At 39.3% G+C, this 21069-nt stretch overlaps 1 protein-coding gene across 3 annotated transcripts in view; it reads left to right on the forward strand.

Moving 5' to 3' along the window:
• LOC119479332 (cadherin-related family member 1) overlaps positions 1-21069 on the forward strand; it is a 121294-nt gene that overhangs the window by 48947 nt on the left and 51278 nt on the right. For all 3 annotated transcript variants that reach the window (XM_037754795.1, XM_037754797.1, XM_037754796.1), the window contains exon 4: positions 16497-16591. The gene's annotated coding sequence lies outside the window, so the exon portion shown is untranslated. The remainder of the gene's footprint in view (positions 1-16496; positions 16592-21069) is intronic.

Consider the following 21069-nt stretch of genomic DNA (forward strand, 5'->3'; position numbering starts at 1 on the left):
GCACAGCACTGGAATAGAAAACTTAACTTAACAGACCTATGCATTAAACATATTGTAGAATACAGTGTAACATTCATCACTGTCAAGGAGAGAGTTTGTATAAATTTAAATGCACTGAAGCGTTGAGAGCATTTTTTTTCCTCCTCTTCCTTTGTCTATGGGTGGGAGTATATGTGTATCACTATCAAGCTGGGTTTTTTTAACACTGCCGAATTAAACATGAAGACTTCAACAACATGAAGGTCTTGTTGTATTTAGCATGGGTCAAATTATTTAAAGTAAGCTTAACTCTCAGGGCTGGAGTACTTTGTCTCACCGTGACGTGAAGTCAATTCAGTAAAAAACCCAAGCAAAAAGAATTGCATTGAGATTTGTGGGAATAGCTTGTTCAAAGATGTAGCCTAGTTTAAAACCAATCATGGCCCCAAGTGCCGAATGTATTGGGAACCAAGACATGGCCGTGTAAGTGCCTGACAGTTTTAACATTAAAATAAATTGCCTAACCTTTCCAACATCCAGTGACAAAAACAGGAAAAATGAAAGATAATGGGTTATTATTCACTGAGGGATCCTATACATAATAATGATATCATCAATAACGGTACACTAGGGCTCATATACTAGGGCTCCTGTGGCTTAAAAAAAAAAAAGATTTAATGGAATTACTTATTTTGAATCATCAGTCCTAGTCCGGTCTTAAGCTATTTGAATGAAAAAGGGAGAAAGCAGTGTATAAATGGAGCGAGGGAAAATATTTGTTGGGATGAAAGAAAGAAAAGGACGGAAAGGGACAAAGAGCAGGAGAACGTAAGGCGTTATAATTCTTTAAGGACTGTTTCCAACCTTCAGCCATGAGTCAATTTGCCAAATAACACAAGCAGAACCACACAAAAGAGGCACATCAGTACCGGCTTAAAGTACATGGCAGTAAGTGGGCAATAGACTTACAAAGTATTGCAGCGCTCGCCTGACAAATGCAATAAACAGCATTATCCTTCAGAGGCGATGCTGGTGGCGGCGGCTGTGCTCCACGGCCCCGTGCCCACCTCCTCCTCGCTGTGGAGGCCAGGGACAACACACAACACTTGGGAGAGTCGGGGAGCAGTGGGGGTAGTGGTGCGTGGGGTGGAAGTGAGGAGGGTGGTGGTGGGGGGGGTCTTATGGGTGGGGGGAGAAATAGGAGTTGCTGGTAGACCGAGACTGGCACCGACATGTGGGGAGGTGTGTGTGAGGCAATCTACAGAACAAATGAGGGCACTATCGCCTGTCATATTTCACATTTTCTTCGTTCTAAATAAGACAAAGACCATGTGAGCCGGGTGAGCAGAAAGCTCTTAGGAGGCATAAACAGCTGGAGAATGCAGCACCTCCACTGCACTGTGACCCACGCTGCAATAAATCTGTATGAAAGTGATTATGATGAGGCAAAGTGATCAAGCAAATGAAATATCTGGGCTTTAGCATATAACTCAGTGAGGTGAGGTGAGCTTTATAGCCCTTGCTCTAGGGGAGCCATACCCTGCATGTCCTGGGCAATTTGCTTCTCTTATTGCATGTCCTGTCTTTACTCTGAGAGGGTTTGGCAATGTGAGCGTTGCATGTTTGAGAGCTTGCTAATGTTGTTGTTTGGATGCTTGAAGACGGTAAAAATAAGGACTGGTTTATAGGTTGCGGAGCCGGATGCATTCCTACCTCCTAGCGTAAAATATCTCATATGTTGTAAAACTATTTTTTTCACCTGAGTGGCGAGTTAGTCGACTAGACAGCTGGAATATAAAGTTTTTTTCCTGGATCTGAGCTGGCCCGAGCCATAAACAGATGCTTAGGATCACTCAGCCGCCAACGATCGAAAATGGGAACTTTCATTGGGTTTATTTATGTATTATTTTTAATGTAATTTACACCAACTGATTTTGCTGTGAAGCCATATATATTGCACCGAAGTAGGATTTTGGGTTCCTATAATACCTTTAGGGAATTATGACAAATAACAACATTTTGGAGATGCAATGTTAAATTTGGAGACTTGGAGCCATCATCACAAATTTATGTGTTATAAGAAATTTTTCAGATGCCATGTAGAGGATGTTAAACATGTTAAAAAATTATGACAACTAACTTACGGGATTTCATAATTAAATTTATTGTTGAGGTGTTGAAACAAATTAACTAGAGCTGCAACGATTAATCCATTAGTCGTCAACTATTCAAGTAATAATTGATTAATCTGTTTGAGTAATATTTTAAGAAAAATAAGTAAAAATTCTTTGATTTCAGCTTCTTAAATGTGAATATTTACTGATTTCTTTTATCTTTCATGACAGTAAAACTGAATATCTTTGAGTTGTGGACAAAACAAGACATTTGAGGACGTCATCTTTGGCTTTGGGGAACACTGAGTGACATTTTTCACCATTTTCTGACATTTTATAGACCAAACAACTAATCGATTAATCGAGAAAATAATCTACCAATTAATCGACAATAAGTGTAATTGTTAGTTGCAGCCCTAAATTAACAATTAACAAAAGATTTTGCAGGTGCACGACCAAATTTTTGGCATTTCTATGACAAATTTTGCAATTAAAGTAATGACATTTTTGGATTTAGGGTTTCTGTAACCTAACAGGTTTGGGATTTTATGGGGTCTTCTAAAAAAATGTTGGTATTATGAGAAATACAACATTTTGTGATTATAAGAACTAACAGATGTTGTGAATGCTGTATAAAAATCAATGATTTGGGGGGAACTATAACAAAATCAGGAAGTGCGATAAATTCAGATTATTTGTTGCTGTGCACATTAGAGGATAGAGATGGTGGTTAGGCTGCTGGTGGTGCTGGGGCCCTAAAAACCCTGGGACCGGCCCTGGCCTCTCCTGTTTGTCCCGACCACAGAGCAGCATCTTGGCTTTTTTCTCTCCAGGCAGTCACTCAGTCAGTGAGATTCCCGTCAGTTCAGTCAGTCGGCGTCCCGGCTCTCTGTGCTGCCGAGTCTATATAGTGATGATCTAGCAATGATAACTGGATCAATACCTCCAGCCATGTGGACAGCCGGCTGGGAGCTGCATCACTACTCTCACAGGCGACCGACTTGCAAACACCTCACCCCCCCCCCCCCCCCCAACCTTCCTCCTGCCGACACTGTTAGCTTCACAACTCCTCTGACACACTTCATCTTATAATTTGATCAAGAAAAGTGTCACATTAAGCAGATCTTACGGTCATAAATGAGAAATATGTGGATTTTATGAACTGTAAATGAGTGCCCCTTCATGGATGGTTATTTTAGTGTCAAAATATATTAAACACATAGGAAGGGAAGGCTGCACCTGATCACTGATTCCATACAGTCAGCACTGCGCTCTAGTTAGTTGTTTATCTTGTTTCGTTTACTTTGAAAAATCACATCAGATCCATTTCTTCTTCAGAATATTTTAGGATAACCAGCCAAGGAATAAAGAAACATAGATATAAAAATATTTTTTTTACAAAATTCATAAAAATCATGTGTGCTGGGAATAGATGTGAGCCAGCAGCATAGGTAAAACCAATGAGATGTTACTTGTAGAGGAATGAAATTGGTTAATACAAAGGCATGTCGGTAATAACAATGTCCTTTCTCCGGTGACAAAGACAAAGTGCCTGCGTTTGGAGCGTACAAGCGCAAGAGACAAGTGATGGCTGAAGGTAGACTTTGGGAGAGCATTTGAATTTCATGTCCAAGAAGAGGCAGCCCATCATTAAAAAACCCTAATTTCTGTGTCAGGTAGAGTTACAGCTAATCGATCATCTTGTCACACCGATTTATTTTTTTCTGCCCGTTCAAAGTGAATTCTACTTCTTTCCAATTAAACTTGTTGCTGAAAAAGAAAACGTCTCTGGCTATTAAAGGCACATTTTGCCATGTTAGGTCTTTTTCCACCAAAGGTAATTTCTGAACATTTGGAAGAAAGGAGCCCAAGGGAGGCTGTGGCTTCCAGGCAATTCTTCATGTAGAGCTGAACAAAGCAGACCCTTTTTGAGGTTGGCACTGGACGTCTATTAATGTACGTGCATAGTCTTAAATCATCTGTTTAAGTCTTCTTAACCAGCACTTGAAACATAGAAATGCTGCTATTTGGTTTATCATTTCCTGCACTAGTTGTGTAACGCTTCCGTGTTATAATCACAACTGTTACGTTTGTAGTTATATGGAACATATGAGATGTTAAAATTAGGTCTGTCAGTCGATTGAAATATTTAATTGCGATTAATCGCATGATTGTCCATAGTTAATTGCAATTAATCACAAATTAATCGCACATTTATCTATTCAAAATGTACCTTTTAAAGGGAGATTTGTCAAGTATTTAATACTCTTATCATCATGAGAGTTGGTACCAATGGATTTCTTAGGTTTTCTTAGGTTTTCTAGTTTCATATGACACCAGTATCTTTACTCTAGCTTTAAAACTGAGCCCGCTACAACCTTAAAGATCACTAATTGCGTTTAAGAAATTAGTGGCGTTAAAACGAATTTGCGTTAACACGTTATTATCGCGCTAAGTTTGACAGCCCTAGTTAAAATGATGACGTAAATTAAGTAGTTTAAATTTTTAAAAGTTGGACGTTTATTTATTTCAAGTGTACAAGTACAGTATTTCATTAATTATGCGTAGTTATTAGTTTGCAGCAGCAGGTAACAGAGGGAACTTTCCATTTTGACAAATGGTGCAGCTGCTGCTAGTGTATAAATACATAACGTGTGTAAATAAATTTAATGGTTCCAGTTTTTCTACACACAGTGAGGCAGCAGTGTGGTTTAACCTAAGGACTGATAGATGCTTTAGGTCTCGAGAGGGGCTTATTTTGGTTTAACCGCTCTGACAGCTTCACTCAACCTGACACTCCTGAAGAGCGGCTCTGGCCGTGACAGTGCGCGCCACCAGGGCATTGGGATACGTCTGCATAAAAGCCATTTATTGGTACATTTCTAAATGTTAACGGTTGTCAGCTTCGGTTTCTTTAAAGACCCTTGGCTCACAGGGGGGATAAAATGCCTGTGCTGTTCTGTACTCCTCTGTCCCTGACAGACAATGACAAAAAACGCCACTGCTTGTGGCCTCCGCCACTAGCGCTGAGGTTTCACATGGGAGCGAGTGCTCCTTTGTCCCCGGGTCTAATTTATTTATGTGGCTAATCTTCAGGGGGTGGAGCGGCCGTGCTCAGAGGTGTGTCATTTTACAGGGGGACCCACCGGAAGGATCAGTGACCTTGCAGAGACATTGCCATAATCGCGTGATTCGTTTCAATTAGCGCACAAAATCTGTCTAAGCTTGCAATCACATAAACAAGGATTATCAAGGGACACACCTTCTCCCAAAAAAGTCCCAAAAAGTTCACCTATCCCCCTAGGAGCACTTAGTTCCCCTCCTATCCATCATTTACAGTTGTAGTCAGCAGATAGATTATTAAAATGACTTTAAATAGTTACCAAAGTACAAGCTGTTTAAACAAATTTAAAGTTGACTCTCTCTTTAAAAAGTTGTAGTCTGGTTTAACATGAGAGCCGCTCGGCTCCCGTAAGATTCAGTGTCAGAGCCAAGACGGCATTCATCCTTACCCAACAGCATTTATTTGGACAGAGGTGCAATGGCAGCAGAAAAAGAGTGGAGGAGATGGAGCCTTGATTAGCAGCAGCCTTCCCAGCATGCTCTGCTATGACAAATGACTGACTTCGAACAATATCTAAGGCGATCAGGATAAAGTACCAACCATTTCAAGGCTCAGCAAAATTCTAATTCTAATTAGACTTTGCACCACACACCAAATAAAAATTGTTCCCATGGCATTTCGGCCTATCAACTGTTCCTCCGATCGCTGAAACAAAACGAATAAAGAAAATGATTAAAGTGATAACAAAGGCATAAAATTTAAATTATTGAGGCACCACATCTGGGATCTGTATGTCACTGCGCTGCCATTTTTACCCTCTCATTCAGCACTCCATTCTTTCTGCATGAGAGAGACTGCAAAACAGAGGGAGGCAAGGAAAAGGAGGGAAAGAGCAGGAAGAAATTGTAACATTAAAAGGTAGAAAGCGAGAACGCAAATAGGCCTTCAGCTTTAGCGTTATTAATGACTCTTCAAAGATCTCCGACTTTTCCAATCTCTCAGAGAAGCGCATGAAGGAGTCTGCAGATGAAGCTGACCTTCAAAATGTTCTTTGGTCTTTAGTTAAGAAATTCACTCGCCATTATGGCATCATTAAGGAAACAAGGATAAAATTACTCCATGGTTAATGGCCTATAGGATCCCCCACCAAAATTTGTTTCAGATCTAATAAAACTGTGCTTAACACACTCGAATGAATTATGAGGACTGTTATGCGGGGTATTAAAATGTGGAAAATAGATTTTCGAGAGCTTGGAGGACTGGACTTTTCAAATCAGATAGTAGAATGGGATTTTCTGGGCAATAAATTCCACCATGTCTCAATTTAATTTCTTTCGGCTCTTAAATCTGAAGGCATGATTTATCGTGTGGTTTTGATCATCTTTACCATTCACTGTAGACAACTTTGCTGTTTCTAAGAAGAATAAACACAAGTGTGCATTCGCATGTTATATATATATATGAACACATAAAATAGCTTGTTTTAAGACGTTATTTTGCTGTGTAATTAACAAGATGTACTGTTTGAGGTAATAACTTCTTATTAAGATCTCAATTATATTGAGGTTTGCATTTGCATTGAGAGAAAGGATGCAGAGTTGGTTATTAGCATATCACATCAGAGGGTGGAGAAAGCAGGCAGGAAGCTGTTATGGAGAAAAATGAAGCTGCAGGCTATCGAGGCTCTTCATTGTCTCATATACAACCGCATCGCAGACCTGCAGAACTGTGTCATTTGCACCACTTATTACCTGCTATTGTAATCCAGACCTCGATGCCATCGTGAAATACAGACTTATTATAAAGAGGGGGAAAAGTTAGCCCAAGATGGTGCCACAGAGAGGTGGTTTGTGTGGTAATGGCATTTGCTCTCTTTAAACTTTAATCTTTCCTATTAATTCCCTGCAACTGGAGAATGTACGAGAGTTAATGTTCCATGAACGTGTTTCTCACTCCGCAATCTCTTCAAGCTAATTACCTTCAGGTGCTAAATGGTGGGAAATTGCCATCCATTTGGATGAGAAAAATTTCACCTCCTGCTCCCTAGTGAAACATTTTTTTGCCGGGCACATTAAGAAAAAAAAAGGAGGAAAAGAGGCAGGCCTCCACTAAGGTAAACAGTGGTCATAAAACTACCTCTTCCTGGTCTTTTCTGTCCTCCTGCTTGAAACAGGAAACCGTAGTCCCTCTCTCCCAACACGTTGCTTTCCGGCGGAGGTCAGGTAGAGGTCAACAGGTGCTCCTCTTGACAAGGGGAATGCTGAACAGATGTTTGATTGGCATGAATCAACTATACTGCCCATTAGAAACTTATGATGTGAAAGGATAGGACTCCAGGTACTAGGACACTTTTTAATTTGACGTCCAAACAGGAACGAGATCTTGAAGTTGCTGCATTTTTAATTAGAGTTTGAATTAGATTAGTCCAATGGCTGGATGTTCAGTGTCAATCAGTCAAATGTGTCCTTCAGATCTGTTTGGCAGACGTGTTTTTATTGTTCTAGTTTAACTTCTGTGCCTAAGTTTACAAAGTTTCACTGTCACTCCAATCTGCTATTATGGCATGTTACTGTATTCAAGACAGGCTGCATATAAGAAGTGGACGTAGTCACTGTGACATCACCCATTGGTTTGTGGACTGACGTTTTAAAGCCTCGTGTTCAGTATTTTGGCTTTCGCCATCTTGGCTTTTTGTAACAAGAAGTGACACGAGGGTGAAGCTAAGCACGACCGAACGCTGAATATTTTTAGGCGACCAAATGGTTACCGTTGACTTTCAAGAACCTAAAACACGCTGTGAAACTGTTAAAGTTGTAAGACGAAAACGTGGACAACTCCCAGATCGGACAATGCCGTGGTAGCGACCTGTCAATCACAAGGTAGCCACGCCCTAAAGCAGACCCTGCTTTATGGTCTATTTGACTCTAAATGGGACCATAATTTACTAAATGAACATCATGCTGTATTGAAGAAGACTTGAAACTAGTGATCAAGACCATAAACTCATGTTTACAATGTTTACTGAGGTAATAAATCAAGTGAGAAGTAGGGTCATTTTCTCATAGACTTCTATACAATCAGACTTCTTTTTGCAACCAGAGGAGTCGCCCCCTGCTGGCTGTTAGAAAGAATGCAAGTTTAAGGCACTTCAGCGTTTGCTTCACTTTTCAGACCCGGAGGTAGCCCACTGATTCAAGAGCTGAGTTATTGAGATGTGTATGTATATAGTGACATAAACCAGCTTTTCATCCAAATGTAGTACACATTTTAACCAAATTACCAGATACTAAGGAAAGGTGCTTCAGTGCTTCCTTTATCTCTTTTAGCATAGAATACAGTGGACTATCTTTTACAAAATAAAGAAGTCAATGCCGTCCCACAATTTCTTGCGGCAGCAACATTCAAAGTGACGCACCTGCCCTTAATGAAAACATGTTAATCTCTCCATCTTGCATAAATGTAACAATTATTTTCATAGTTATACTCATTCAAATTCATGTTAATAAATATGAGTGGACTCTCAATGTGAAAACCAGTTTGTTTCACTTTTGTGACTGGTTGCCTATATTCCTCTTTTTTTATTACAATGCCAGGTAATGAAGTAATATTTTTCAGCAGGTTGTCCAGGTTGTCTGTTAGTAGTCCATCTTCGGAACATTGTAGTTTAACCATGGCAGACCCACAACAAGAACATCTGCTGTAGCATAATTTCGTAGCCTAGTGTAAGAGCAGCATGACGTTTTTCATTGAGGTCAAAGAAATGTTGTTAGGAAAAGACATAGGACGTAATTTTTTTTACTATTTGACTGCAGTTGTAGACATTAATAGGCAATCCTGACTCGTAATGTAAGGAGAGCTGCACCTGCAGTGGTTGCAGTAGCAGCGGGATGGGGGGGTGGAGACACCGAGACCGTGGACGTTTGTGTCGCGTTTCGGCCTCAGTTTCAGAACCGTTACACCCCTAATCTCTCCAGTGGAGCTGAAGCTTCAGTGGACATTTAAGTGCTTCGTGCACGCCATGATTTATTCGCCAAGTCTGTTTTCATTGCACTTTGTTGCATTTTTGCTTTTACACCAACTTTTTTCGCCTCAGCCAAGCATAAAAACTTTTTTGCAATATTTCAAGATTTTTTCTAACTTTCTGCATTTCCACTCAGGTTTTTTTTAAGTACAAATTGAAAATGAAAATGGATGGATGGATGTGTGAATGTGTGAGCATTTTAAAAATTTGTACGTTCACAACTTCCACCAACAAAATTAGGTAGAAGTTGAAAACGGAAATACATTTTGTGCATTAATGTTCACATTTACTTTTTTTCCACTTTGAAACAAGTTGTTTAGACAATATAATTAAATTGAGGACTTGTTGAAAAACCCTTCAGATTGCTTGTGGTTACCTCGTGCACTCTTTTTGTAAAGGTGTGTGTAGTGGTGCTGTAGTCGGTGTTTCCGTTATTCACAAAAAAGTCGGTAAGAAGCAATGAAATAATGGCCAAAACTATGACAGTAAGACCCAGGATGTTGAATAAGAATAACCCTAAAAATCACCTGATGTTTTTACACAAACCATGTGAACATATTTTGGTGTTTTCATACAAGTTGTAGTTAATTGTTTCCATGCTGTTTATAGAGAATCAAACCACTTTAACACTGAGTCCATCCGACTGTATTCAGCCCCCTGTGAACTCCATATGAAACCCTCACGGTGCAGTTCAGCGGGTTCTCAGAAAGAGTCAGGAAGATGCATCATACGAGGGGAGTAAAAAGGCCAGCTGGGATGGGTGGGCCACATTGTGATCACTCACCTTCATCCCTGATTTGTAGTCATTATCCCTACCAGCGTTTGAAGATCAAAAACAAGGACAGGGAGAGTGATGGGGGACAGAGAGAGGCAGCCGGAGAAAGAGAATGGGGGAAATGAGTGAAGGAGGGAGGGACAAAGAGACGGCTGGATGTGTGTGTGTGTGTGTGTGTGTGTGTGTGTGTGTGCGTCTGTCCCACTGACTGCCATTTGGCCCTGTTTGGTGGATATAGGAGTGTAGGTGGCAGCGATGTTGGGGAGTGGGTGGGGTTGGGAGGAGGGTGGATAAGGGTGATAGCACCTTAAAACCAACCAAGCTGCAAAAGCAATGAATATTAAATTCACGCCTAAATAGCTGGGTCTATGTGAAGCATTACTGTATTATAATTTTAGATTTGTCACCGATGGGATGCAGGTTTGAGTTGGAACAACAAGGCACGTCAAAGCAATCTTTACTCCCCTGATAACGGCACAGCTGTAAATTGATAATCTTATCATAAATTATTTTTGAATTTGGCTTTTGGTGGCCGTGCAATCGGACAAATGCAAATAAAGCGTGTTTTATTTGTGCTGGGAAGTGTGATAAGGTAAGACAGTAAAAATAGGGACATATAACAATTAGAGGCAAATATAATTTCTCTTTACCCATCCATGTCCCAGGCAGAGTGTAAATGTTGAAGGACTCCCATCAGGCCATTGTATAAATTAGCCAAACCCTTACTGTGTTGAAATCTATCCCCAACTGTTTGAGTGAGAAAGCAGAGATTTTTCCCTCCTTTTTTAGATTTAATTATCTTTTGTTGTTCTTTTTATCTACCTTCAAGGATTGTCCTCAGTGGGGGGTTAAAAGAATGGGAAGTGGAAAAGACGAGGGGGGTGTCTGATAGCGAGCGCCGGGTATGTAGGGCTAGTTTGTCCTCTGTTTGATCTGATTCCTTACAATGACACAGCGGGAAATTAAATATGAAACCGAATTAAAACCACTACTTAATGAACAACGGGGAAACAAAGTTGGCTCCCTTCCAAATTAAGTGAAAGTCTAACTTCTCCTCGGAGCATTATCTCTTTAGTTCAGCTTAGTCTGAGGTAATTTTCGCTTCATTTAGACACAACATTTAGGGAAGTGTTTGATGATTCGTAATAAAATCCCAATTTCAAAGCATTTACCCTCCCAAAATATATCCGGAAACATTGCACAGAACAGGAAATCTACGCCTGGCTTGTGTGTAAAATCCAGCAGTTTAATTACTCCCTTCACTTTTTTGTGTGATGTACTGGAGGTGAGTTATCCACAGTGGCAAGCCTTCCCACATATTGATTTAATAGACCTTCTGAAGGAGCCTTTCTCCTTTGAGAGAAAACAACACATGTAGAACATCAGCTGAATTGGTGTTGTTAAATAATTTAGTATCAACCTATACTGTATGTGCAGTCATTCATGTGAAGGCTGAGGTACAGTAACAGAAATAAAACAGTGTTATTGGCTGTTTCTTTTCTCTGGTTCGTTGTTCTGTACTTCTGCCACTCTCAGCTTTAGATCGCTGCTCTTTTTATTATGTTTTTACTTCGTTACAAAACTGTATGACAGTGAGTTAGGGATAAATAACATGAACAAAATTGGTCATATAAACATAATAAAATACTAAATTGAAGTTTGTATATCTAATTTTTCTTTAACTTTCTATCCCCAACAGTATCGTCCTACCTGTAAACAAATCAGCAGATTGTTTCGCTCCTGACAGGTGGAAACAAGTAGGAATAATTTCAAACCGAAAGAATACCGAATGCAACAAAAACACTGTCGAAGGATGCCTTTGGCAGGTGGAACTGCTCCCCTGCCAAACTGTCACCATTTAGGCCCCGATAACGCAGGTAATTGCATTTCCAGAAGAGCAGGAGCAGATGAAACATGCTGTGGACAGATACTGCTGGCACACTGGCCCCTTCTGTTGGAAAATTTCATTTTTCCACAAGGAAGCCATGAATGCTAAGGCTGAATCCAAATCCGTTTTTCCGCACTTTATCAGTGTGTGGCCCACCAAGTGGGGAGATGGAGGTAATTCATTCAGCTGAGACTCACCACCCTAATCCAATTTCCAGCCTCCCCCAGCAAGAGATAATTACAAGTATTAAAGCTGTTAGGACAGGGGGGGAAAGGGCCCTCTCTCTGAAACTCTGCTGCAGGCCCTGGAAATATCGACTGAGCGGGGGGATTTCTGCTGGGAGAACTCAAGCTAAGGTATTGTTCAAAACTAAGAAAGTGTGTTAACTAATGAGGCAAAGGGATTCTCAAGGTATAAAAGGACACCCATAGCCACATGTCATTACAGACCCCAGGACTTTTTTTTTCTCCTTTTTCCTCGTGCATCACTTAAGCCTGCACGAACAATTGGTCATTTCATGTGTAAAGACAAGTAAGGGTTCCTGCACAATCAGTATGCATATAATAGTCCTTGGAATGTCTCATCGCCTTTAACTCCATATGAACTTCATAATCAGATGTACAGCACTTCAATATCACTACAGCTCTACTAGAAATACTCAAGCTGTGGCACCTAACTAGTTACTTAAATGCTTCTAAATCTGCCTGTAGTTTATCATAATACACTCTTGGGTGAAAAATCTCACTTTTCACTGTTTGTCCTGCCCTCAGCCACTCCAACACTGCAGCCACCTACACCCCAGCCGGTGGTAAACTATACCTTTTCATGTCTTTGAAGCCACAATGGAGGACTGAGGTTGGAGCAGCACAGAGGGTTTCTTTTTTTTCCCCCTCTCCGCTGCTTAAACTTTGACTCCTCGAGGAGCGGAAGCCGCAAAAAAAGCTCTAATTAACGGAAGCAGAGACGCTCTTGCGCTCACCCATTCAGCGCTCCACAATAGACAAACCTATGAAGCAGAACCAGGAATGGAATATTGAAGGAATGAATGGAAACGCACCCAAATAAGAGACCCGGCATCACCCCTGTCCACTCTTAGTCCCATTGTTTATCTTTGTTGAAGAGGGTCTGCCACAGGAGTCCCATTCTCTATCAATTACTGAAGATCAAAGAGGCATAGAGAAGAGGCATGCTGATGTAAAGTTACTTGAGTTTTTATATCATCTGAGACTACTTTTCTATGAATATAAGTTTAGTCACACACAAATAAGCTCCATCTAGTGCATTTTTAAGAGTTATCCCCAAGGCTACACAATCCTCTAAATGTGTTATTTCACAGTAGCAGAAGAAAATGTTTTTACTCTGCATCATGTCTGTATCAAAATGCACATCATAATGATAAAAAATGGGTCCATGTGAAAGATTCTATTAATTTAATTCAGTTGCATTCATTCAAATAATTAGTAGAACATGAGAAAATAGCCAAAATGTTTAAAAATGTTGCAGCTCGCAATCTGAAAAATAGTTTGAACACTGCCTGGACCTGCACCAAAAACAAATCACTTGTTCCTTGGTACAGTAGAGACGCACCGATCCACCTTTTTCCAGTTCCGATCCGATTCAGACACCTGAATTTGGATATATGCCGATGTAATTCCGATATCAGAGCTCTTTTTGCATAAAATTTGCATTGTATTGCAATTTTGCATTCAGTTTAAATGTATTACAAAGCTATTTATTTGAACTATTGGTTAAGTAGGCTTCACATACAACCATGTGTAGGAGTGCAAATTGCTATGGCAACTCCTTTTATTGTTTTGAAAACTTGAACACATGAAGTGCACAGCAATTATCAACTGCTAGTAGATTTCTATAAATGAGTTTGAAAGTAATAAGAGAATTTTAAAGAGGAATACAATGGCAAATTGACATGTTTATATGGATTGGTACATAGATTGGTAACCTTAGTCCGATATCCGATATGTGAATTACGCCAGTATCGGAACGCAATACCGATGTTGGATCGGAACAGTCCCATCTCTATTCCTTGGATCATTGTCTTGCCTTATTGCAATCTGGAACAAACCAACCAACCAAACTAACAAAAAAACAAACAGTATCTATAAAACATAATCTCTTTGGTAATATCTTTATATTATAGGATATATTACCTTATATGGCATATACATGATGTTTCCACCCAACAAGAGACTTTACTGTTTCACTTTAATGAACACATTTCCATATTTAGTTGTGACCGTGTAACTAATTCTAATTACTTGAGTTAAAAATAGTCAACATTGTTTTCCGTAACTCACATTTCGGAGACTTCCCACTGCTCCATGCATATTATTACCAGCCATTTTAGAGAGATGTTAATCCAATTAATGAGACCCAAACTGGTCCTTTCCCATTACTATTTAGGTGTGTTCAGACTCCCAAGATGAGTCAGTTATCCCCGTTTGAATGTCGTAGTAATTGAAGGAATGAGCTCGAAATGTTTCTGCAACAGGTTCCATCAAAATAGACGATAGGAATGTTTTTCTCTACGAAATGGTTTCGTTCTGCTTCCACATGGTTTTAATCGAAGAAATCAGCTCCTTCTGCAATCAAGAGTTTTAGGTAATTTTTCCCCCAAAAGTGTGAACAATAAAGACTTGACAGTCAGTGAGAAATGTTGTGTCGAAGGCGTTAATATTAACGTGATAACGCAAGTTCTTTTTAACGCCACTAACTCTCTTTAACGCAACTTGCCATTTTTAGGTTGTAGCTGGCTCAGCTAGAGAGAAGATACTGGCATCATATTGTATCCATCGGTACCAACCATCTCACACTAGCTTGTCGAGAAGGAGGCTAATCGTGATTAGGTATTTTAATCGATTGACAGCCTTAACCTAAGTAAGTCTGGGAGTCGCAGTACACTGTACTTGGGATAAATGGTTGTAAGTTACATCCATGTTTGATTCAGTTGAAGAATGATCTTACGGTAAACAGTGCTTTCCATTTAAATAAATTGGGTATTGTTAATTATCCCTCTCCATTAACGTGAAGAGGGTCTAAGATATAAGGCATATATACTGTATATTGTTGCTAAAGGGGCAGAAATAGCCTGACTGCTCATGTTATTTGAAATAGTGACATTCCTATTCTTTACCAAGAATGTTTACTACCGTTTGTCAGCTTTATTTCCTTGAAATATTACATATCCTCGGTGCAGGGGGTGGAAACTGCACGGGGTCTTGTGTGAAAGTTTTTAATATGTCACAGGCATAGTGCTGTTTGGAAATGTAGTGTATTTTACTCAGCCCCCAATAATCTATTCTGTTCAGCCAGGCGCACACATTGACAAATGTTTCCAGCATTAGGTATTTACCTAGTGGAATGTAATGGATGTAAAGAGTTTGAAAACGCCTGGCGCACTAACAGCATGGGCAGTGGCAAGACTATCTAGACTGAGGAGAAAATACACTATTCAAAACAGAATCGATGGCTCTGAAGGATGGCGTGTTTGTGTGTGCACGGTCATGTGCGTGCATGCATGTGTTTGTGTTTAGCTCCCCTCTGTATGTGTGCGCATATCTGTTTGTGCTCTAAAGCGCTGACTGTAAACTTACCATAAGTCACTCCAGACACAGTAATAGTTTCAGCAAAATCCATGCAGTGGAAATGTAAATATTTTTCCTCACGCAAAGACAATGTAGAGGCGTTAAGTGTCACAAAGTATTCCTGTCTGAAATAACAAATGTGTGCCGCAGCCCAAGAGTTTAGTGGTGAGAAGTTAGAGAAAGAATTGCAGGATTTTTCCGAATACTGAGGTTATCCACCACAACAGGACACCAAAAACTGCATGTTAATTTGGATTTTTTTCATATTAGATTGATCGATTGATTCATTATTTGATTGTATTTTCTTTACGCAGAACATCTATTTCTGGTGGGGACATTTTACTTGATTCCTATGATTTTATTTCTTGTTCACAGCCCAAACATAGTCAATAGGCAGAGCTCAATAGAGTTGTAGTTGTAAAATGTAAACCACCTCAGATCACTAAATCCCTGAATTTCCAGGAAGAAAACCAAGGACAAAACCTGATCTTGTGTCCTCGGGGCTCGGTACCATTTGAAATTTTCACTATCATTGCCAAATACAATGTCTCAGTTTCTGTAGCGACTAAAAGCACATATTTTTTAACCTTATTTATTTATTCATTTATTTATTTTTTAGCAAAGTAAGTTGTCAATATGTTTGTGTTGTAGCGGCTGCACAAGCAGGTTTTCAGGAAATATCTGATCAACGGAGCCCCTCGGTAGCTCTCTATCAGGCAAAAAGCCCCCAAAAAAGGAAAGTAAATATCTGATCAAAGAATAAGTATGCCAAAGTAAGAATGTGACTAAACATTAAACACCAACTTTAAGCACTTGTCAGTTTTTGTCTCGTTATTGATGCTATAGATGCATTCAGTCTGTACTCAAAAACCTCTTAACGTGGTAGATCTTCGTCTCTGGCAGGCTGAGAGATGAGAGTTTCTGCTGGGACAGACGTCGGTTTTGGGACAGTTTGAAGGGGCCGATCCCCGGTTCAGCTTGGTTTCTCCTCTCATCATCTGTTGGCTGATCTTTTTTTCTCTCTCTCTCTCTCTCCTTGAAACAACTTTTCAGCCCTGTGGAGGCCTACACCAGCCGTCTCATTCATTACAAGCACCATGCGTCCAGTCAGACGTACAGGCGGGCAGGACACTTTCACACAAAAAGGGGTAAGCTAATTTAAAGTACAAAGATTTAATAGGTCTACTAGAAGTATTACTTATCCAAATAGTTGCAACATTATCGGCTTTATATGGAAAAATTGGATCAAATGTCTAATTACTGAACACGTAAATCACTTTTCATTGACTTTAAAGTCGACTTTGAAACAGTTTTGGGAATAATTTGAGTGTAAATGGGGAGAAAAATCAAACAAGGTTCGGTTGAAGAAAAGGCAGGTCTGACGCATCAAAAGTCCCATATATCTTTGAGAAATGGGATTTATAATCCAGCCTACAACAGGAGGGCTGCCATGATGTGCAGTCAATATATGGGTGGCACTCCCCATAAAGGCCTCGGCCTTCTTTCTGTGTGTGATTTATTGTCACAGCAGCTCAGCTCAGACGGCCTCATGAAACCTTTGTCAGTCCAGTAATGACACTGTTTTTGTTATTTGAATCATTTTTGCCATCCTTTAACTGTTCCTCTCTATATTCCTGCACCAAAAGAGTCAGTTTCTACTTCTATACACCGCAATATCACATTTTTTTTAAACTGAGGATGGCACTGCCGTTTAAGAGGAATAGCTATTTTTCAAGAAAAATGCCTTTTGCTTTTCTGTATTTTATGATTATTCAAATCACAAAGTGAGTTGTCCTGCTGACCGAGGTCTTGGCTTTCTAACTAGAAAGGAATTACTACAGAATGAATTACTGTTTTTGATGTCAGTATGCAATGACGTCTTCAAACTGGACATTACGTTCAGTGAACAAGATGAAAGTGTTAGTCTGACGTACTGCTGGATATTATTTAGCCCATAATGTTGAAGAGATAGACTGTAATATTTTTATTTTCACAATTATCCAGTTATCGTAGACGGCTCAGGTTCGAGGTTTACTTAACGTACGATCTTATTTTACATAGGCACATCCTTCCTTTAGTCTTCAACATCTGCTCTTTGTATGTTTTAAAGGGATGATGTTTCATTACAGTTAAATACCGGTCAAAAATAATTAGTGGAGGTTTGTTTTCTAGTTGCCAAAATTAGCAGATTTAAGGTTAACATGTGTTCAATCATTCCATTCCAGCTCTATATGAAATTTCTATGCAATTATTTATTTTCTCTCATTACTCACTGACTTTTTTTTATAATATATGTTCCTTTATTTTTAAGGACCTACACGTCAGCTGCTGTATGAAACCGACCTTTGCCAAAATCCCCTTGTAATTTGAGCTTAATGTTCGCTCCAGACAAATTAAGTGCAAGTTAATGATTAAGCCATGAATCTATCAGACACTTGGTATGGGAAAGTTTTAGGGAGGAACAGCTTGGCCCGGCTCAACGATCATTAAAACGTGCTGACAGCGATGGGAGAACAAGTTCCCACTTTGATCCGATGACAGACCTGAGCTCAGCCTAACGTCATCCCGCCGCTCTGCCTCCCGCTCTCTCACATTTATTAACTCTGAGGTTCAGACAACAAAATCTGGCACTTATAATACTCATGTGAAAGGTATTATAAGCATATAAGGAGCATAATCCACCTAGAGTGCACTTAAGACCTGCGTCGCTTCCCATACAAATGTGTTTGGGTCACAGATTAGTAAAATAGGAAGTCAAGATATTAAGATTTGATTATTTTTCTCTACATCTCTTAATTGTAATAGTGTCATTACATATTAAGATGCTTTTATTTAATATTTAACATCTAAAAATCACGCTTATTAATGTCTGTGTAATGAATGCAAACAGACTGATATTCTTGGCAATCTGACAGTGATCTCTTCTTATGCTCTTATTAGATTTGCATACATAAATAAAACTGATTTATTAAAGGGATTTTGAGTATAAAAATAATGAATATTTGCATTAAACAATCTTTTCCCATTAGTTACTTTAACGTTTGTGTACGTTTTGGGGAATCTGACGACGAGAAACAGGGGCAGAACAAGCAAGAAAGAAGTTTCTATGAAATCTTAGTTTGTTTGTAAGAGCAAACTTTAATGTTTGTTTTATCAGCAGCCTGAATCGTGGCCTGACTTGAGCCTCAGCGGTAGGTGACAGTGGTGTAAGTCAGCCGTAAGCAGCTGCACCGGCGTAGAAATGAAGGTCTTCTGCTGCCCCCCAGGGGTTCATAGAGGAGATCACAGGCAGACCTGCAGCCAGCAGCTCCCTCATTTGAGCTTAAACATGTGTAAACGCTCATGCTGAGGGAGCAGATCTCAGGACAGTAGGGTGGACATGGTGTGCTTTTATATGAATATCATGCTGCGTGCACTCTTCTTTCATCTGTTAAAATACATATTAATTCATTACACTGTGGTTGTTATGGCTGCACAGTTAGTATGCAGATTTACATTTTAATATATTTTTATTTCTGTTATGTTACAATGAAAAATAATGCAATAATTTCACATTGATTGTGTTTTCTTGCCGCTGCTCTGAAGCAGATTTTCAAAAGAGAGTCAGGAAAAATAAATCAAATTGGTATTTAAATGACAATTAGAGCATCCGTGTAGCTCCATAAAAAACAATCATGGCCTTTTATTACTGAGTACATATTTCCTCCAGCTGCAGAAAACAAGGCCTCAACAGCAAACCATGTGTAAAGACGTCTTATTGAATTGCAGTATGGAGCCTCACTGTACAAAAATGAAACGCTGAAGTGCATTAGGACACAGAAATGCTCATAACATCTGTTTCCTTTGTGTTACAGAGGATATCGCTTTTGTAGCAAGCAATATGTGCCATCAGTGACTGGTGGAATAATATTTGTGTTCCCCGCTCAAACAGACACACTGTCACAGAAGCACTTGTCTACATTTTGTAGTTGCTCGGGGAAAATAATTGCCTTATCTGCAACTGTCAAAATGATGAATGCCCCGGAGAGCACCGAGAATTGACTGATGGAATTGGGGGAAAATCTAATCCCTGATCTGAACACTTTGTGTAATACATTAACCCCTCTGGTACAATAGGCTGCACAGAAACAGATTTGTATAGACTTGTAGAAATAAATTCAACAGAGGCTGAAGGATCGATAAAAAAACATCAGGAGTTATGGCGTCGTCTGCACAGAGTCAAACGGAGCGTCAGGAAACATTAAGCGTATTGAGATGCATGTAGGAGTTGAGTCAAAGAACAGATGCAAAGAGGAATATGATATAATGCAAACATATCTGCATCATCTGCCACATATCAAACTATAATTGATATGGATAAATAGATTGTGGGACATTGTGGTGCAGCCAGGTCACATACTTTACTGGAGGGTAAGAACCAAAATACAATTGAAAAGCCAAATAATATAATATACAATAACTAAAGTAGATTTAAAAAAAAAGAAGAAATGAGCATAGTGAAGAAAATAGGACTTAAATCCAACATGTTTTGAATATACATTGTACAATGATGGTGTTAAGATATTCATAGTGTTTCATAGGGCTGCCCCTTCTTAGTTGATTAGTCTAAATGGTCCTTTTGGTTTTCTTTCTTTGGCCGATTAGTGTTTTTTTACGCTTTTTTTCATGCTGAATGACTTATTTCCAAGAAACTTATGAGCACATCTCTGGTAAACACAAGATTTAAAGTGGTGCTTTTGTGTGATTCTTTATGGAAGAACTCAGGTTTACAGATCTGATTAAATCAATTAATCGATTAGTCAACAAAATCACATGAGTGATAGTCAACACTAGATAACCTCCCCTAGTTGGAAACTGATTCAGTACAGGCTGGAAAACTGGGGAGGGAACAATAAGCTGCCTGTAAGCAGGGAAAACATTCATACAGCATACAGTAAAATAAAAAGAGAGAAGTAGAAGTAGATAAATAAATAGCTGATTGTGACTTTTCGTCATGACAACATCCATTCAACATCCTCCTTTCTTATTTCAGTGACTGTATTTGAACGTTTAGTTTTTAATTTTTCAACAACATAGTATCACTCTTCAGGTATTTATCTATTTTATGTGAAAGTGACAATTGTGTTATGATGGTAGAGATGTTGATCATGTATTGGACACTATGCACTTTACTCTCCGTGTGTATTTATTTATATGGTCATACTCTGCCGCTATTTATTCTAACTGACTTGAATTTTCTAAATGTATTTAGATGCTATTGCTGCTGTGCTTTTTGCACACTGTGGATATGTGAGTCGGACACCAGTGACTACTGTTGTTGGACTTCTAGCACGCTTGTATTCAAGACGCCTCTCCTTCTACTTACTGTGCTGCATGTCTGTGTTCTTTCATGTATTACAATATGCCTTGCTGCGGAACCAATTGCCCTCCTAGGACAAAAACAAAGTTGAAATTCATATATCTGTAAAATCTAGTGACAGATCTATTTAATAATGTTTTTAAAAAATCAAATAAATAACTTAAATGTTTCTAACAATTCTTTCCCAGCAGCATAAGGGAAGCACACTTCAATAACACATGTAGGGCTGCGCAATATGGTTAAAATGAATATCCAATATGAAGATTT

The sequence above is a fragment of the Sebastes umbrosus genome, chromosome 20, assembly GCF_015220745.1.
Source record: "Sebastes umbrosus isolate fSebUmb1 chromosome 20, fSebUmb1.pri, whole genome shotgun sequence".
Lineage (NCBI taxonomy): Eukaryota > Metazoa > Chordata > Actinopteri > Perciformes > Sebastidae > Sebastes > Sebastes umbrosus.